Consider the following 16790-nt stretch of genomic DNA (forward strand, 5'->3'; position numbering starts at 1 on the left):
GGAAAATACAAATCTGAAAAGCATGGCGTGCGTCTGTGTTCAGCGCTCCAAAGTCAGAACTCTGTAGAACCAGCTTTGGATGCAGGTCCAGCTACAGGTCTCTTGGGGGTTGTCTATTCGTGGTGTTGCCACTTCGAACTCCCGCTCTGTCTCAGTCCTTGTGTCCTTGGGCTGGACACTTCACCTGTCTTGCCTGCTGATGGAGGTCAGAGGGCTCGGTGGTGGTATGGCAGCCTCACCTCTGTCAGTCTGCTTCAGGGCAGCTGTGGCTATATTGTCTACCACTGTCAGTGTGTGAATGGGTGGATGAATCGGTGGATGAGTAATTGTACTGTAAAGCACTCAGGGGTCTCTGAGGACTTGATAAAAGCGCTATACAAGTGCAGGCCTTTTACCATTTACCTGATTTGAACATCTACAGTCTGTAGATGTTCTCCATTCTTCTTTGTGAAACATCTCAAGCTCAGTCAGATGGAATGGAGAACTGTTGCCACAGATTCTGATTTGGATTTAGATCTGGGCTTTGACTAGGCCATTCTAACACAAGAACCTGCTTTGATGTAAACCATCCAGTGTACCTCTGGCTGTATGTTCAGGGTTGTTGTCCTGCTTGCAGGTGAACCTCCATCTCAGTCTCCAGTCTTCTGCAGCCTCTAACAGGTTTTCTTCCAGGATTGTCCTGAATTTAGCTCCAGCCATCTTCCCATTAACTCTGACCAGCTTCCCTGTCCCTGCTGGCAAACAGCATCCCTCAGCATGGTGCTGCCACCATGCTTGAGTGATGATGGTGTCTTTAAGGGGATGTACAGTGTTATTTTTGTTTTAGGGTAGATTGAGTCTCCTCTGATCAGAGCTCCTACGTGCACATGTTTTCATTGACTCTAACATGGTTTGTGGCCAACTGTAAACATGACTTCTTCTTTCCACTCTTCTTTAAAAGCCCGATTTGCAGAATACTTGACTAATAGCTGTCCTCTGGACACATTTTCCCACCTAAGTAAATCTGCAGCTCTTCTATAGCTGAGGCCTTCAGAGAACATCTGCAGTTAGACTGGTTGGTTAACTTCATTTCATCTATGGGTATCAGAGGAAAGAGGGCTGAACACAAGTAGTGAGAGTTGGGACAAAGGTGGAGCTGTAAATCCAGAGCTTCTGATTTTAGCTCAGCTGCTTCACCATTACAGACCAGAGCAGATAAAGCTCTGCTCCATCCTGTCATCGCTCAGGAACACCAGGATACTGGAGCCCCTCCTGTTCAGACAGAGACCGACCAAGAAGGAGAACCTTTTCTAATGGAGAACATCCTCAACAATCCCCATCACCAAACACATGGTGAATAAAAGAACATCTCCTAACAAGGTCCTTTGTCTGAAACAATAAAATCAGGAAGAACCAAAAAGAGGTTGGTTTAAACTCAGGTCATCGGGTCATAAATTGCTGAGACAAAGGAGATAAAAATCGGAGGGAAGAAAAAGATAAAGCAGGTGAAAGTCTGAGATAGACCAGGAGAAAACAGGAAACATTCAAGCAGACTAATTCATCCTCAAAACAGTTCTGACCCAAACCCTTTAGGTCTCTGAAAGCTGAAGGTGAAGATTCCTTCAAATCCACGTAAGCATGACAGCATTAGAGGAAAATAAAGTTCTGGAATGACCCAACCAGAGTCCAGAAGTAAATCTGACAGAATATCTGTAGACTGATCTAAAGAGGACCGTGGACAAGAGATGTCCTGACAGTCTCACAGACTTGGACAACATTTTTCATGCAGTTTGTCAATATTTCCAAGTCAAGATGAAGCATCCTGAGAGAAAGAAGACTAGATGATGAAACCGAGTCTTAAGGTTTCACGGCAAAATATTAGCTATAAAGCCAGCTTATTGACCACCCCCCTCATGTGATCCTGATTCTGAAAGATAATCACTTGAAAATGCAGCAGAAAAAAAATGCATTAGTGAAAAACAAATTTCTAAATAACTCAGAAATCCTCAGAGTTCCTGAATAATTAAGTTGTACCAACATCTGATGTCCACTGTCGCCACATGCTTGACCAGGAGGAGGGAAGTTATCTTAAAGCTACACTAGCATAATAAACAGAGTTTTGCTGCACTTTTTTATAAACTATTGAACTGAATTTTAATTTATGCCATTTTAATCTGTCTGATTTGATATATAAAACAGATCTGAAGAGAACTGAACTTTAACTGAAGATTTGTTGAAACTAAATAGGTTTAAACATGTTCTCCAAAAGAAGAAACTGGTCCCAGTGGGATTAGAACTGGAAGCCAAACTCTGTTCAAAAGAACCTTGATCCAGGAACAGGGAAACAGAACCAAATATAGTCAGTATGATGCAGGTTTCATCTTCAGAAGGTCAGTTTTTAATCACTGACTTTTGAAATAATCACAAACTGTAAATAAAGTCTTTAGTGCAAAAATCAGCTGCAGGAAACATTGACTGGACCGACCTTCATTCTGGTCTGTCCTGATTTTAGCTCTAAGTATATCCTTTCAGTTCTTCAGCTGCGTCTCCTACCACCTTCTTATCTTCTCCTGTAACCTAACTGGTTCATATCCTGTTTTGTCATTTTGCTTTCTCTTCTTCCGCCCTTCTTGTCCCAGAGGCCATCCACCCTTCAGCTCTGACCTTCTCCGTGTGTCGACGACCAGGAAGATGACAGGAAGTGACCTCCGCCCCCCTCAGTTTCAGTGCAGGGTCGATCGCAGCAGTACTGATAGGTCTTAGAGGGTAAAAACAGTTAAAAAGACATCAAGAAGGTCATAAAACCAGACAATGGACCTAAAACTGCCATGGTCAAAAACAGTTTCACTCAAACATTAAGAACTTTTGTGGACACGTGACAACAAGGTAGAAAGTATTATAATTAAATGGAAAGCCACTGACCAAGAAAAATAAATTACCTACGAAGCACGGAGGCGGCAGCATTATGGTTTGGACCACCTTTTTAATTTCATGGATTTTGGTTTTGGGCTTTTATGAGATACCAACAAACTTTCAGCTTTCTTTTAAAACAACAGAGATCGTATTTTATTTTTTTAATTAAGCAGGGTTTTGTGGAGAGGTAATAAGTGATCAGTATTTTACCCGCAGCAGATATATCTACATCTATATCTCCTCCATTCCAATTAAAATAAAAAGTAAGAAATGAATCAGCTCCAGGGTGAAGCATGATGGCAGCAGCATCATGGTTTGGCCCAAATTCTTCATGATTTTTTTGAACCAACATTTTTGGTTATTCTTCCTAAATTTTCCAAAGAAAAGTTTTAACATTTTCTCAAAAGAATAGTTCAAAATATTTGAGGCAGGGTTTTGTGGAGAGGTTATGAGTGGTCAGTATCTGACCTGCATATACGAGAACAGATTTCTGTTATGTTAAAACCAATGAAGCAATGCCTGTGAGCTGCTTCAACTTGAGCTGTGCAGCTGCATCACACATGACCTTTCTCACACTGCAGAATATATCAAGCATACCCTAACTATGTAATAAATTAAACGTGAAAAAAGACCAGTCTCATCCTGCTAATCTTAATATTTTCTTTCCTCTATCTTCAGGTAAAATGCTCCCAGGTCAGAGACCTTCTCCTCACTTCCTGAGATGCAGAACATGTTCAGTGGGTAGAGATGAGCTCATCACTCTGACATGGTGAGCAGCATAGCCATGGATCATTTATTCTATACTAACAGAAATGTATTTAAACATTTACTGGTGAGTTCTCTGAATGTACTCATCTGAGGGGTTCATGTGAATACTTTCTCATAAATCTTTAAGCCACTGTCATGTTTGAGTTAAATTGTTTTAGAGGTCTGTAGTTGGTAGATGTGGGACTCTGGTGGGGCTCTGATTGGGTGTTCTCTCAGCTGTACAGTCTGAGCTTCTGTATTTTAAAGTAAAGTCAGGTTGTCAAAGAGAGTTTTCTGCTGGGATTGAAGACACTGACTGCAAAAACGTCACCTTTTCCTTTGCATGTCCCTACTACCTAATGTAGAGAAAATAAAACAAACCAAACCAAACCAAACATATTAATATATTTCAAAATTCTTTCAGATGTGTTTTATTCCAATCAGTGGTAAAGTCATCAATAGGCTAGTATATTTTTTATTGCTCAAACTAACCCAAATGCAGAAAAATTACAGAGTTTATCAGCCAAAGTCCATTTGGTCTGCTGAGAGAGAACCTCTCATGAACCAGATGTAGTTCACCCACTGACCACTAGATGCTGGGGAAATGCATCTAATTGGTATTATATATTGGAAACAAGCACCAATCGGAATTAACGGTATATAGACACGACAAAGGCCATGTTTAGACAGGAACCAGTTTGATGCAAATTCACGACAAATGTCCAAAACAGAGTACAACCTTCTGAAGATCTCAAAAATGTTTTTGATTTTCTTTATAGCACCACCTACAGGCCAGTCCACACAGACTCCAAACCAGATCTTAGAGAGGAATCTGATGTGTATTTTCCCCTGAAGTGTTAAAGAAGGTTACAGCAGCCAATGAGCTGGAGCTCAGGATAGGCTGGATGATGATGCAAGAAGACAAAAATCCAAAACACAAATTAACCAATAAGAGAACGGCTGAAAAGGTAATTAACTGATCCCCTGGTATGGTCGCTACATGAAATCATCCCAGAAGATTGATGCAGAACAGCAGATTGTTTTAGGATCTATAGGGAGATAAATTCAGATAAAAAGACAATTTCTGATCATGTTTTTATAGTTAGAAACTCTTTTTGCAGAGATGTATGTTTATAATATGATTTATCTGGGATGTAAGAAAAAAAACTTTGTTTTCCATCATAAACTTCTCCAATTACTTGTCTGTGATAATCACCCTGCAGATAGATCAGTAACAGATTTGTGGCGTTTAAACGATGTGTTGAGTTTGTGAGAGTCGACATTCCTTCCAGACATGTCAGCACAGTTTCTGCTTCCTGGCAATGCTCTTATAACACAGGCATGTTAACTGCTGTAGAATGACTTCATGGATCAGGTTCTGTTGAGTCAGCCCATCCAGTGAAAAGTCTCCAGAATCAGATGTATTTAGACGTCTTTTATTTGTGTTTTACACACACGTGAATCTTTTGAAGATTAGAGGACAAAGAATGAGTCTTCAGGTTGAACATAGTTCAGTTCTGACAGATTAAAGGTTCCTCCTCTGGGATGGATTTGGCTCTGGTGTGATTGGGTTTGGGTCCACAGGAAATGAACAGAATAAATCAGAGGCTGAAGTCTGACAATGTCACATTTAAAACCATCTCATGCCTCCTCGTCAGGTCTTTGCTCATGTCTGCTGTTCATTCCCTCAGGGGCAACACTCACTCATGCATGTCAGATTTTCCCATCGGCTTTAACCACCATGGATTCAGCTGCATCAAACAGACCTTTCAACCTGTTTAACTACAGTTCTGCAGCAGTTCTGACTCTTATATTTTCTAAAGATTTCTTAAGTAGACTGAATATTTCTCACTGTCTTTGATGCTTTGCTGGTTGAAGGATTTCTATTTCAGTTTGTAACCACAGAAACCTCAGGGATGTGTACATCCTTCTTCCTCCAGGTCCAGGAGGAAAACCAGAACATGCCTCTCAGCTCCTACTTGGGGATCCCAAGGTGTTCCGAGGTCAGAAGAAACAAGCTGACTCATTTTGATGGGGATCAGCAGCAGCTTTGCTCCAAGCTCCTCCTGGATAATAGATCTCCTCAGAGATCTTCTACCCTACAGATGAAGGACATTTAACTTGATTGTATCCAAGATCCAGATCTTTCAGCTATGATCCATTTCTCAGGACCAGAGAGGAGAGCTGGATTTTGGTGAAGCAATAAATCCACAGCTTAACCTTTCAGCTCAGCTCGTTCTTCACCATCTCAAACTGGAGCAACATCCTCATCATTAGTTACGTTTACATGGACATAAGCAATCGAAATAAACAGCCGATTGGACAAAAACGTCATGTAAACACGTCAGTCGGAATATTCTGATTGGATTCGGCAGGATCGGAATGAAACTGTAATCCGACTGAGACGGGTGGTTTATGCCGATTGACAATCTGATCGGCGTGCATGTAAATACTTGATAGTATCAAGTTATTCTGAATGAGGCAAGCTGACCTGAAGGTGCATGTGTGCCCCACATCAGCATGACGTATTTCCGCCTTGAGCGGCTAGTTGCTCTGGCTAGATGCTAACAGAATATTCCAATCGGCAAGTTTACATGACAAAGTTTTAGTTCGAACGGCCATTTTATTCCGTTTACTTATGTCCATAAAAACAGTACAATCCGATTATTTTTTGTTTTTTAATCCAAAGACATTTTAATCCAATCGTGAAATTTTGTGCATGTAAACGTAGCTATTGTCTGAAGACCAAGTTCTGACCCATTTATCTGTCTCCATCTCAGTCCAACCATCCCACAGGAAAAAGACAACAGGATACTAGTTACAGAAGAAACAGGAAACCTTGGCCAGGGAACCCAATGTTGCTGTGATACCATGGGCTTTGGTTCGGGTTGTGTTTCTTAAGTCCTCCGTGTACCTAGAACTTAGTGCTGATAAATGCATGTTCTTACTTTACTCGTATAATTTACACTTTACTGTTTTACTGTTACTGTTTCTTCTTGTAACTTGGGTTGAGGTCCTCTGTTAATTGTGTTTTAGTGATGATCGTCTCTGGTTTGACACCTTCTCATGTTGAATCCATCCATCCATCCTTGTTTCATTTCTCAGAGATCTTTCTGCATGTGAGCCATCTTCACCAGAGGTCCTTTGACCTTGCTGCCTCAGCTACCTTCTCCAGCATCCTATCCAGATGTCCAGACAAACACCCGCAGCTGGCTGCTGTTCATGCAGGAACTCTAGTCTGAGCTTTTCACTCTGACCGTATGACTGAGTCTAACCACTCCACAGAAAGAGCTCATTTCAGCCACTTGTATTCATGAACTCTTTCTATCTGTAATTACTCCCAGTTAATGACCATTGGTGAGGTTTGGAGTATTTGATCATTCGATAATTGAAAGCTTCAGCTCCACCCTCTTTTACATGCTGGTGTAAAACATCTGCATCCTTGCTGATGTTGCTCCAGTTCATCCATTGATCATCCATTCCTCTCTACTCCCACTGCTGGAAAAACTTTGAGATATGAAGGTAGATTAAGCAGCAGATGGTGGGGGAGGCCCTGATTGCCACATCCTAGATGGCTAAAAATAAATTCATGACCAACACCATTATCATTATAAACCTTCATAAATGTCTCAGTATTATAAAAGAAGGTTAGGAAATGGGAATGTTCTGGAGTTTTTTATGATTATCTTGCAAAACGTTGGGGAGAAAAACAGGTGAATGCAGACCAATGAAAGCAGCACCTGGGAGACCTCATATATGCGTCAACATTTATTTTTTGTTACGGGCTCAAAGTTCAATGGTGTTAAGGTTTGACCAATCAAAAAATGTTTGAATAATAGAGCATCATCCTGGGCATATGAGCTTTAACATCCTAAATTATGTAAAGAGATGCAGAGGAGAAAATAAAGATGTGTGGAGGCTGAAACGCTGTGAGTGAAACGCTGCAAGCTGTTCTGTTTGTGCATGTTTGTGACATGACGGGCGTCTGTAACTTTTTCAAGCTGTTCCCACGACACCAAACGACCTCTAACTCGAACTCTCTCTGCCTATAAAAGGCTCGTCTGGTGGCATTTTGGTGACCAGTCAGACTTTAAAAGGAGAGAGAGAGAAAAATGGGCTGAAGAGGATGAAACCATGATGAAAAAAAGAAAATATCCATAAAACAGAAGTAGTTAGGGAAAAGTCCACTTTGAAATACATCAATAACCCTCAGCAGTGGTTTTCAAAACATTGTGGAGGAATTTTGGTCCACTCTTCTATTCAATGTTGCTTCAGTTCATTAATGTTTGCACACATTTCTGCACAGCTTTCTGAAGGTCCCATCACAGCATTTCAATCAGGTTTAGGTCTGGACTTTCAGTAGCCCATTGCATTACCTTGATGATTTTGTTCTTTTTCAGCCATTTTAAATGCAGAAACACTGGGCCAGATGTAGCTTCTGTAGTAAAAGAACATAAAATTCATGGTAGCAATAGCTACAGATAATAATGATTGGAGAGTAGTAGGAGAAAGTAGCACAGCGAGGAACAATGGTCCTTCTGTCCTCCAGCAGCTTAAAGCAGAATGCACATGGAGAGTATTGCAGCACATCTTATCAATTAATGTGCATCAAGAGGAAGCTGTCTGAAAGGGATGTTCGGGTGCTGACCCGGATTGTATCCAAAAAACATAAAACCACGGCTGCCCAAATCACGGCAGAATTAAATGTGCACCTCAGCTCTCCTGTTTCCACCAGAACTGTCCGTCGGGAGCTCCACAGGGTCAATATACACGGCCGGGCTGCTATAGCCAAACCTTTGGTCACTCATGCCAATGCCAAATGTCGGTTTCAATGGTGCAAGGAGCACAAATCTTGGGCTGTGGACAATGTGAAACATGTATTGTTCTCTGATGAGTCCACCTTTACTGTTTTCCCCACATCCAGGAGAGTTACGGTGTGGAGAAGCCCCAAAGAAGCGTACCACCCAGACTGTTGCATGCCCAGAGTGAAGCATGGGGGTGGATCAGTTATTGGTTGGGCTGCCATATCATGGCATTCCCTTGGCCCAATACTTGTGCTAGATGGGCGCGTCACTGCCAAGGATTACCGAACCATTCTTGAGGACCATGTGCATCCAATGGTTCAAACATTGTATCCTGAAGGCGGTGCCGTGTATCAGGATGACAGTGCACCAATACACACAGCAACACTGGTGAAAGATTGGTTTGATGAACATTAAAGTGAAGTTGAACATCTCCCATGGCCTGCACAGTCACCAGATCTAAATATTATTGAGCCACTTTGGGGTGTTTTGGAGGAGCGAGTCAGGAAACGTTTTCCTCCACCAGTATCACGTAGTGACCTGGCCACTATCCTGCAAGAAGAATGGCTTAAAATCCCTCTGACCACTGTGCAGGACTTGTACAGGTCCTTCTCAAAATATTAGCATATTGTGATAAAGTTAATTATTTTCCATAATGTCATGATGAAAATGTAACATTCATATATTTTAGATTCATTGCACACTAACTGAAATATTTCAGGTCTTTTATTGTCTTAATACGGATGATTTTGGCATACAGCTCATGAAAACCCAAAATTCCTATCTCACAAAATTAGCATATTTCATCCGACCAATAAAAGAAAAGTGTTTTTAATACAAAAAACGTCAACCTTCAAATAATCATGTACAGTTATGCACTCAATACTTGGTCGGGAATCCTTTTGCAGAAATGACTGCTTCAATGCGGCGTGGCATGGAGGCAATCAGCCTGTGGCACTGCTGAGGTCTTATGGAGGCCCAGGATGCTTCGATAGCGGCCTTTAGCTCATCCAGAGTGTTGGGTCTTGAGTCTCTCAACGTTCTCTTCACAATATCCCACAGATTCTCTATGGGGTTCAGGTCAGGAGAGTTGGCAGGCCAATTGAGCACAGTGATACCATGGTCAGTAAACCATTTACCAGTGGTTTTGGCACTGTGAGCAGGTGCCAGGTCATGCTGAAAAATGAAATCTTCATCTCCATAAAGCTTTTCAGCAGATGGAAGCATGAAGTGCTCCAAATTCTCCTGATAGCTAGCTGCATTGACCCTGCCCTTGATAAAACACAGTGGACCAACACCAGCAGCTGACACGGCACCCCAGACCATCACTGACTGTGGGTACTTGACACTGGACTTCTGGCATTTTGGCATTTCCTCCTCCCCAGTCTTCCTCCAGACTCTGGCACCTTGATTTCCGAATGACATGCAGAATTTGCTTCCATCCGAAAAAAGTACTTTGGACCACTGAGCAATAGTCCAGTGCTGCTTCTCTGTAGCCCAGGACTGGGGAATGCGGCACCTGTAGCCCATTTCCTGCACACGCCTGTGCACGGTGGCTCTGGATGTTTCTACTCCAGACTCAGTCCACTGCTTCCGCAGGTCCCCCAAGGTCTGGAATCGGCCCTTCTCCACAATCTTCCTCAGGGTCCGGTCACCTCTTCTCGTTGTGCAGCGTTTTCTGCCACACTTTTTCCTTCCCACAGACTTCCCACTGAGGTGCCTTGATACAGCACTCTGGGAACAGCCTATTCGTTCAGAAGTTTCTTTCTGAGTCTTACCCTCTTGCTTGAGGGTGTCAATAGTGGCCTTCTGGACAGCAGTCAGGTCGGCAGTCTTACCCATGATTGGGGTTTTGAGTGATGAACCAGGCTGGGAGTTTTAAAGGCCTCAGGAATCTTTTGCAGGTGTTTAGAGTTAACTCGTTGATTCAGATGATTAGGTTCATAGCTCGTTTAGAGACCCTTTTAATGATATGCTAATTTTGTGAGATAGGAATTTTGGGTTTTCATGAGCTGTATGCCACAATCATCCGTATTAAGACAATAAAAGACCTGAAATATTTCAGTTAGTGTGCAATGAATCTAAAATATATGAATGTTAAATTTTCATCATGACATTATGGAAAATAATGAACTTTATCACAATATGCTAATTTTTTGAGAAGGACTTGTATATGTCATCCCCAAGATGAATTGACGCTGTATTGGCTGCAAAAGGAGGCCCTACACCATACTAATAAATTATTGTGGTCTAAAACCAGGTGTTTCAGTTTCATTGTCCAACCCCTTTTTTTTTAATGCAGGAGCAGATATGCATTAACTTTCATGGCCTGGACCATTTAGCCTTCAGAGATAGCCCGGCATAATCGGAGCCACTCTAACTATAAGCTTTATCAAAAAGGAAAGTTTTAAGCCTAGTCTTAAAAGTAGACAGGGTGTCTGCCTCACTTTTCATCTTTGCCTCTTGTCTTCAGCTTCACTGAAGATGTATTCAGGTTTATTACTTTCAAACAAGAAAGAAGACATAAATTCACTATTCAAAAGCTAACATACTGAAGTTTATTAAATTATTTTTTATTACTAATCATTTTAGAAAAGACGTCAATTTCATGCCTTTGTGCCTATGATGGATGAAAGTCGTGACAGACTAGCATGCAGCCTTCTTTTGTCTTTACACCAAATCTGGATTTCACATAAACTGTTTAGCCTTTTCTCACAATCGTTACCCACCTACAACAGACATGCTTTTAATACTAGAGGAGTCTCTATTGTTACTTTTATTTTACCTCTGCCTAGAACTAACGTTCTCAAAAAACAGAGAAATTTGTTACTGGAACATGTTGCCTTCTGTAATTACATTGACTGCTGATCATGTAAACTTTAAAAAGAATCTAAAAAAATCTATAATAGATAATGAAATTATATTGAATTGATGGAATGGGTAAATTTATACTCGAAACAAAGATAATTTTCTGTCTTTAATTAATCTTGTTGTGTTTTTGATTTTGTTTTGTTCTAAGGTATTTTATTATGTCTTTTTTGTTATGTTTGTAAAAGCATGATTTTATTGTAATGTTTGTGGTGTGGAACCCAAGAATAGTTTCTAATGTGGTAGAGATTAATAGGGATCCTTAAATAAATAAAGACATTTAAAATAAATCTCATTTATTGGACTTGATTTTTTTAAGATTCATCCCAAATATATCAACATTTAAAAAAGGGTTGTTTAACTTTAAATTAATTTTCAGAGATTTGAAACTGTATACTTTTGTTTTTACGTTATCTTTTTAACAGCTGCTTCTATTTTTCTATTTTACATTAATAATTTTTTGCTCATTCACAGACCAGATCGCTTGTTTCACTGACAGTAACAATAAAGGATATTCTGTTTCTGAGATTATCTGAGATTATCTGAGATCTTCTGTGCGTATCTAAGGCTTGGAGGTGTTTCAGGTAAGCTTCTCTTCCTCAGATGATGTCTAAGAAGTTGAAGGTCTCCTAGAAACACAAGTCCCTGCTCTGTTTGAGTGCTTGTCTCCTCCCGGGTTTTGGATTCCAACCTAACATACGTCTACATGCATCCTGCATGTGAACCTCGCTGCTTTCTATTCATTGATCAGCTACTGACACACCTTCTAACAGGTGGTGCCTTGTTGCATGGAAGGAGATGACACATGGAGATCCAGAGTTTGACTAAATGTTTTTTCTGTTTCTGTTTTTAAAGTCTCATCTTTGTGCTGATTAAATGCAACCATTTAAAGAGTTCTCTGCGTGCTTTAGTTGCATGCAGCCTGCATCCCACCTGTGCGTGTTTTGCATGCTGCCGCGGCAGGCTGGTAGATCTATGCAGTCAGTAGACTCCACCTAAACAGGACAAGGCTCTCTGGAATTGATCTGATTTATGGTTAATAGGAGAGATGCAGCACAATTACCACACTTATACAAACCAATTCAGATTCTATTTCTCTAATATTCCTCTCCAAGGCTGGAAACTGTCCGACTGAAGAGATCATGTGATTGACTCAGAAGTGAACAAGACTGGGACTAAAATTCCGCAATTTCTTCTTTTTATGTTTAGCTGGCTTGTTCAAAATGTTCTAATGAAAATGAACAGGTTATGTATTTGTCTGACTGGAGAGCGGTTTTAAAAACGTTGGAGCAGATCCTCCAGACGTTGTTCAGGCATCTATGTAACCATTTCTGCTATGAGGATTTCCCAGGAATTTTGCACTGAAATTTCTTATGAAATATGAAAAATTCTGACCAAAATGAACCAATTGAACTGTGTGTGATCCTGAACGTCAAATAAAAGAAAAGATTTCTCTGCTCTGAGTTTATATAGGCCAAATATAAAAAGAATTATAGCAAATGTTGAAGCACCCCCTCCGAGACACACAGAAAAATCAAAGCAAATTAGTCCGTTAATGAAGTTATGGGTCAGAAAACTGTATTTTAAAGAAACTTCTATTGTCAGTGAAACTGTTGAACGAATGTTTTCTGTGAGGAAAAACTTGCCAATCTGAAGCTGTCAGAGCACCAACCCAGAGCCAGCTGTCAGGATGTATCCGTCTGCATCCTCAAATACCACCGGGCCAAGCCTCCACACCACGGCCACCCCCCACTGTGACCCCACGTCCACACCCACAGAACATGTTTTACATTCTGATGCAGAGAGGAGTGGCGGAGATTCTGCCTGCGCACCACAACAAGCCGTCCTGGTGCAGCAGTTTTACATAACTGGATCTGGTTTCAGGTGGAGAAATCCCTCAGAAGTTTACAGCAGAACATATACAGGAACCCAAAGGCTGCATCATGTTTGCTTCAACCAGAGTTAGCAGCACTTAATGCAGCTTCACCAGAGGGATCTTATGGGCTTCCATGAAGCTGGTTTCCTTTGTCAGTTCCCTACACAGAAATGGAAATTTTAAATGGATCAAAACCAAAATGGAGGATCAGAAACACAATCAGTTAAATCCAGAATCATCAGGTTAGATCACGAAGAAAACTGGAAATCACAGAGTAAAATCCTGAATGATTAAGCAACCAATCAGGCACCAAGACACACCCACTGACATACTCATTGGTAAGTGTAAAATAGTGAAGATGTGTGAAATGCATACAAAGCTTTTGTTCTATTTAAAGCTAATTATTTTTGTTTTATTATCTTGCTAGCTTCATGTTATTGGAAAATTTACACGTATTCCTGTAAAACTTCCTGATCATTTATTATTAATGTTTATTTGAAAGGGTCAGATACAATAAGCATAGATTATTACCTAACAACAATCTGATAACTGCATCTCACTGTTTAACAGTTAAATGAAATGGAAAGTAAAACTTAACTGTAAGTAATAAACCGTAACTATAAAATGTCCAGAAAGTGATAAAAAAACATCTTCAAAACTGTGACCTACTTACTCAAAACACTTTGAATATTTAAAAATGATCACATTTCTGGTTCATCTTCAACCAAATCTTAAGCCTGGAGGTGAACAAGGACTAAAAGTCAGATGGTAGAGACTTCCAGAGCTTAAGGCTCCTAACAGAGAAGGTTGTCTGTCCTGCAGTTTGGTATTTTACAGAACTGATCTCTGGTACGTCTGGTGACTCTGTTACTCTTCACTCTCTCAACAAATGTGCACAGAGGCTCAGGTGCTAAATGAAAAAATTACTAAAGCTACTAAAGCTCATTAGATTCCACTAGTTAAAATGGCTTTTTATCCATGATCATTATAGCTCGGTTGTGTTGTGATTATGAATCTGAGAATATTATTTCATATTAATGTTTTATCAAATAATATTTGGGTCTGTTAAGGGTTGTCCTGTGAATACCAGCCCAGTAAGGCGATGGTATTAGGACAGAATAGAAAGGTGTGAGACGAGCTCTGACATTATTGAACAGCATAAACTCTGCACATATATGGAATAAATTCACACAATTTCTTAAAATACAAGAATTTATTAACAAAAATAAGTCAACTCAAAGTCAAACATATTTCAATCAACAAACTCTTTACTTTGCTAAAACAATCCAACTAAACTACCAAGCAGAATTAAAGAATAATGAAGACTAATGGACTATGTACAATATAAACAAGTTGATTAAAGATGATTGATAATTATGACCAAAAAGAGTGATGCAACATTACCATGAAATGTTTATGTTTGAGAACCAAGGATTATCTTGAAGAATCTGGAAATGAAGTTAAGTTAGTCTTGGAACCAACTTAGACAATAATCAGCAAACGTTTAGACAACCATTCACAATGTAAGATCAGATAAAATATTATTTTAATAAAATAATGTTTTAAATAATGATTTGCTGAATAAAACCAACCTTCTGGATGACTAATTCTCAACGGTGTCTAATTAACTGCCTTTATTTATTGAAATAATATTTGAAGAAATATTATTAAAGGAAATGGTAAAAAGTTAAGGGAATATTTTGGAAAAGAGACAAATCTTTCTGGAGAAATGGGGCTTAATGGTGTTCACTTAGTTATCAAATTCAGTAAAATTATGTTAGGGAAATATTATTTACTGGATTGAAAATTAACAGCCTTTCTGGGTAAATATTCTTGTAGAAACAGCGTCTCTACTGGGGACTTCTCTGGAACACAGTTTGCTTCTGCAGGCCTCAGAGAGAAAGTCAAGCAATGCTTATACCTTAATCTCCCTTTTATGAATGAATACCAGATTCATACCACAATCCACCACCCCCACCTCCCCAACCTCAAGAGGGGCCTTGGCACCTCCAACCCCCACCCTGAAGTTCCCCCCCACCAGCCCCCTACCCACGCCGGGGACGGCTCTTTCCATCCAGGAGAGGGACGTCAACAAACTCTTCAGGAGACAGAACCCCCGGAAAGCTGCTGGACCGGATTCTGTCTCACCAGCCAGCCTGAAGCACTGCGCTGATCAGCTGTCTCCAGTCTTCACAGACATTTTTAACACCTCACTGGAGACATGTCATGTGCCAGCCTGCTTCAAGTCCTCCACCATCGTCCCTGTTCCCAAGAAGCCAAGGACCACAGGGCTTAATGACTTCAGACTCGTCGCCCTGACCTCTGTGGTGATGAAGTCCTTTGAGCGCCTTGTGCTCTCACACCTAAAAGACATCACCGACCCCCTCCTGGACCCCCTGCAGTTTGCCTACAGAGCCAACAGGTCTGTAGATGATGCAGTCAACCTAGCCCTTCACTTCATCCTCCGGCACCTGGACTCCACAGGAACCTACGCCAGGATCCTGTTTGTGGATTTCAGCTCTGCCTTCAACACCATCGTCCCAGTTCTGCTACAGGAGAAGCTCTCCCAGCTGAGTGTGCCCGACTCCACCTGCAGGTGGATTACTGACTTCCTGTCTGACAGGAAGCAGCGCGTGAGGCTGGGGAAGCACGTCTCTGACTCCCTGACCATCAGCACCGGTTCCCCCCAAGGCTGTGTTCTTTCTCCTCTGCTCTTCTCCCTGTACACCAACAGCTGCACCTCCAGTCACCAGTCTGTCAAGCTTCTGAAGTTTGCGGACGACACCACCCTGATCGGACTCATCTCGGATGGTGATGAGTCTGCGTACAGATGGGAGGTGGACCATCTGTTGGACTGGTGCAGCCAGAACAGCCTTGAGCTCAACGCTCTAAAGACAGTGGAGATGGTTGTGAACTTCAGGCAGAACCCAGCCCCACCTGCCCCCATCACCCTCTGTGACTCCACAATTGACACTGTGGAATCTTTCCGCTTCCTGGGAACCATCATCTCCCAGGATCTCAAGTGGGAGCCAAACATCAGCTCCCTCATCAAGAAAGCCCAGCAGAGGATGTTCTTCCTGCGGCAGCTGAAGAAATTCAACCTGCCAAAGACTATGATGGTGCACTTCTACACAGCCATCATTGAGTCCATCCTCACCTCCTCCATCACCATCTGGTACGCCGCTGCTACAGCCAAGGATAAGGGCAGGCTGCAGCGTGTCATTCGGTCTGCTGAGAAGGTGATTGGCTGCAGTCTACTGTCGCTCCAGGAACTGTACACCTCCAGGACCCTGAAGCGGGCAGGGAAGATTCTGGCTGATCCCTCCCACCCCGGTCACAGACTCTTTGAGACTCTCCCCTCTGGCAGGAGGTTGCGGTCCATCCGGACCAAAACCTCACGCCACAAGAACAGTTTTTTCCCATCTGCCACCAGCCTGGTTAACAAAGCCCAGAAACCACACTTTCACCCACCCCCCCCTTTTTGCTGACAGGACACCTGTAACCTGTAACTCTATGAGTTACATTAACGCTCAGCTTGGACTCCTGCTTTACTTGTACAATGATCATCTGCACTGTTGTATTTCTCTTGCATCTTATACTGCTCT

Source organism: Girardinichthys multiradiatus, chromosome 18 (assembly GCF_021462225.1).
Source record: "Girardinichthys multiradiatus isolate DD_20200921_A chromosome 18, DD_fGirMul_XY1, whole genome shotgun sequence".
In the NCBI taxonomy this organism is placed as follows: Eukaryota; Metazoa; Chordata; class Actinopteri; order Cyprinodontiformes; family Goodeidae; genus Girardinichthys; species Girardinichthys multiradiatus.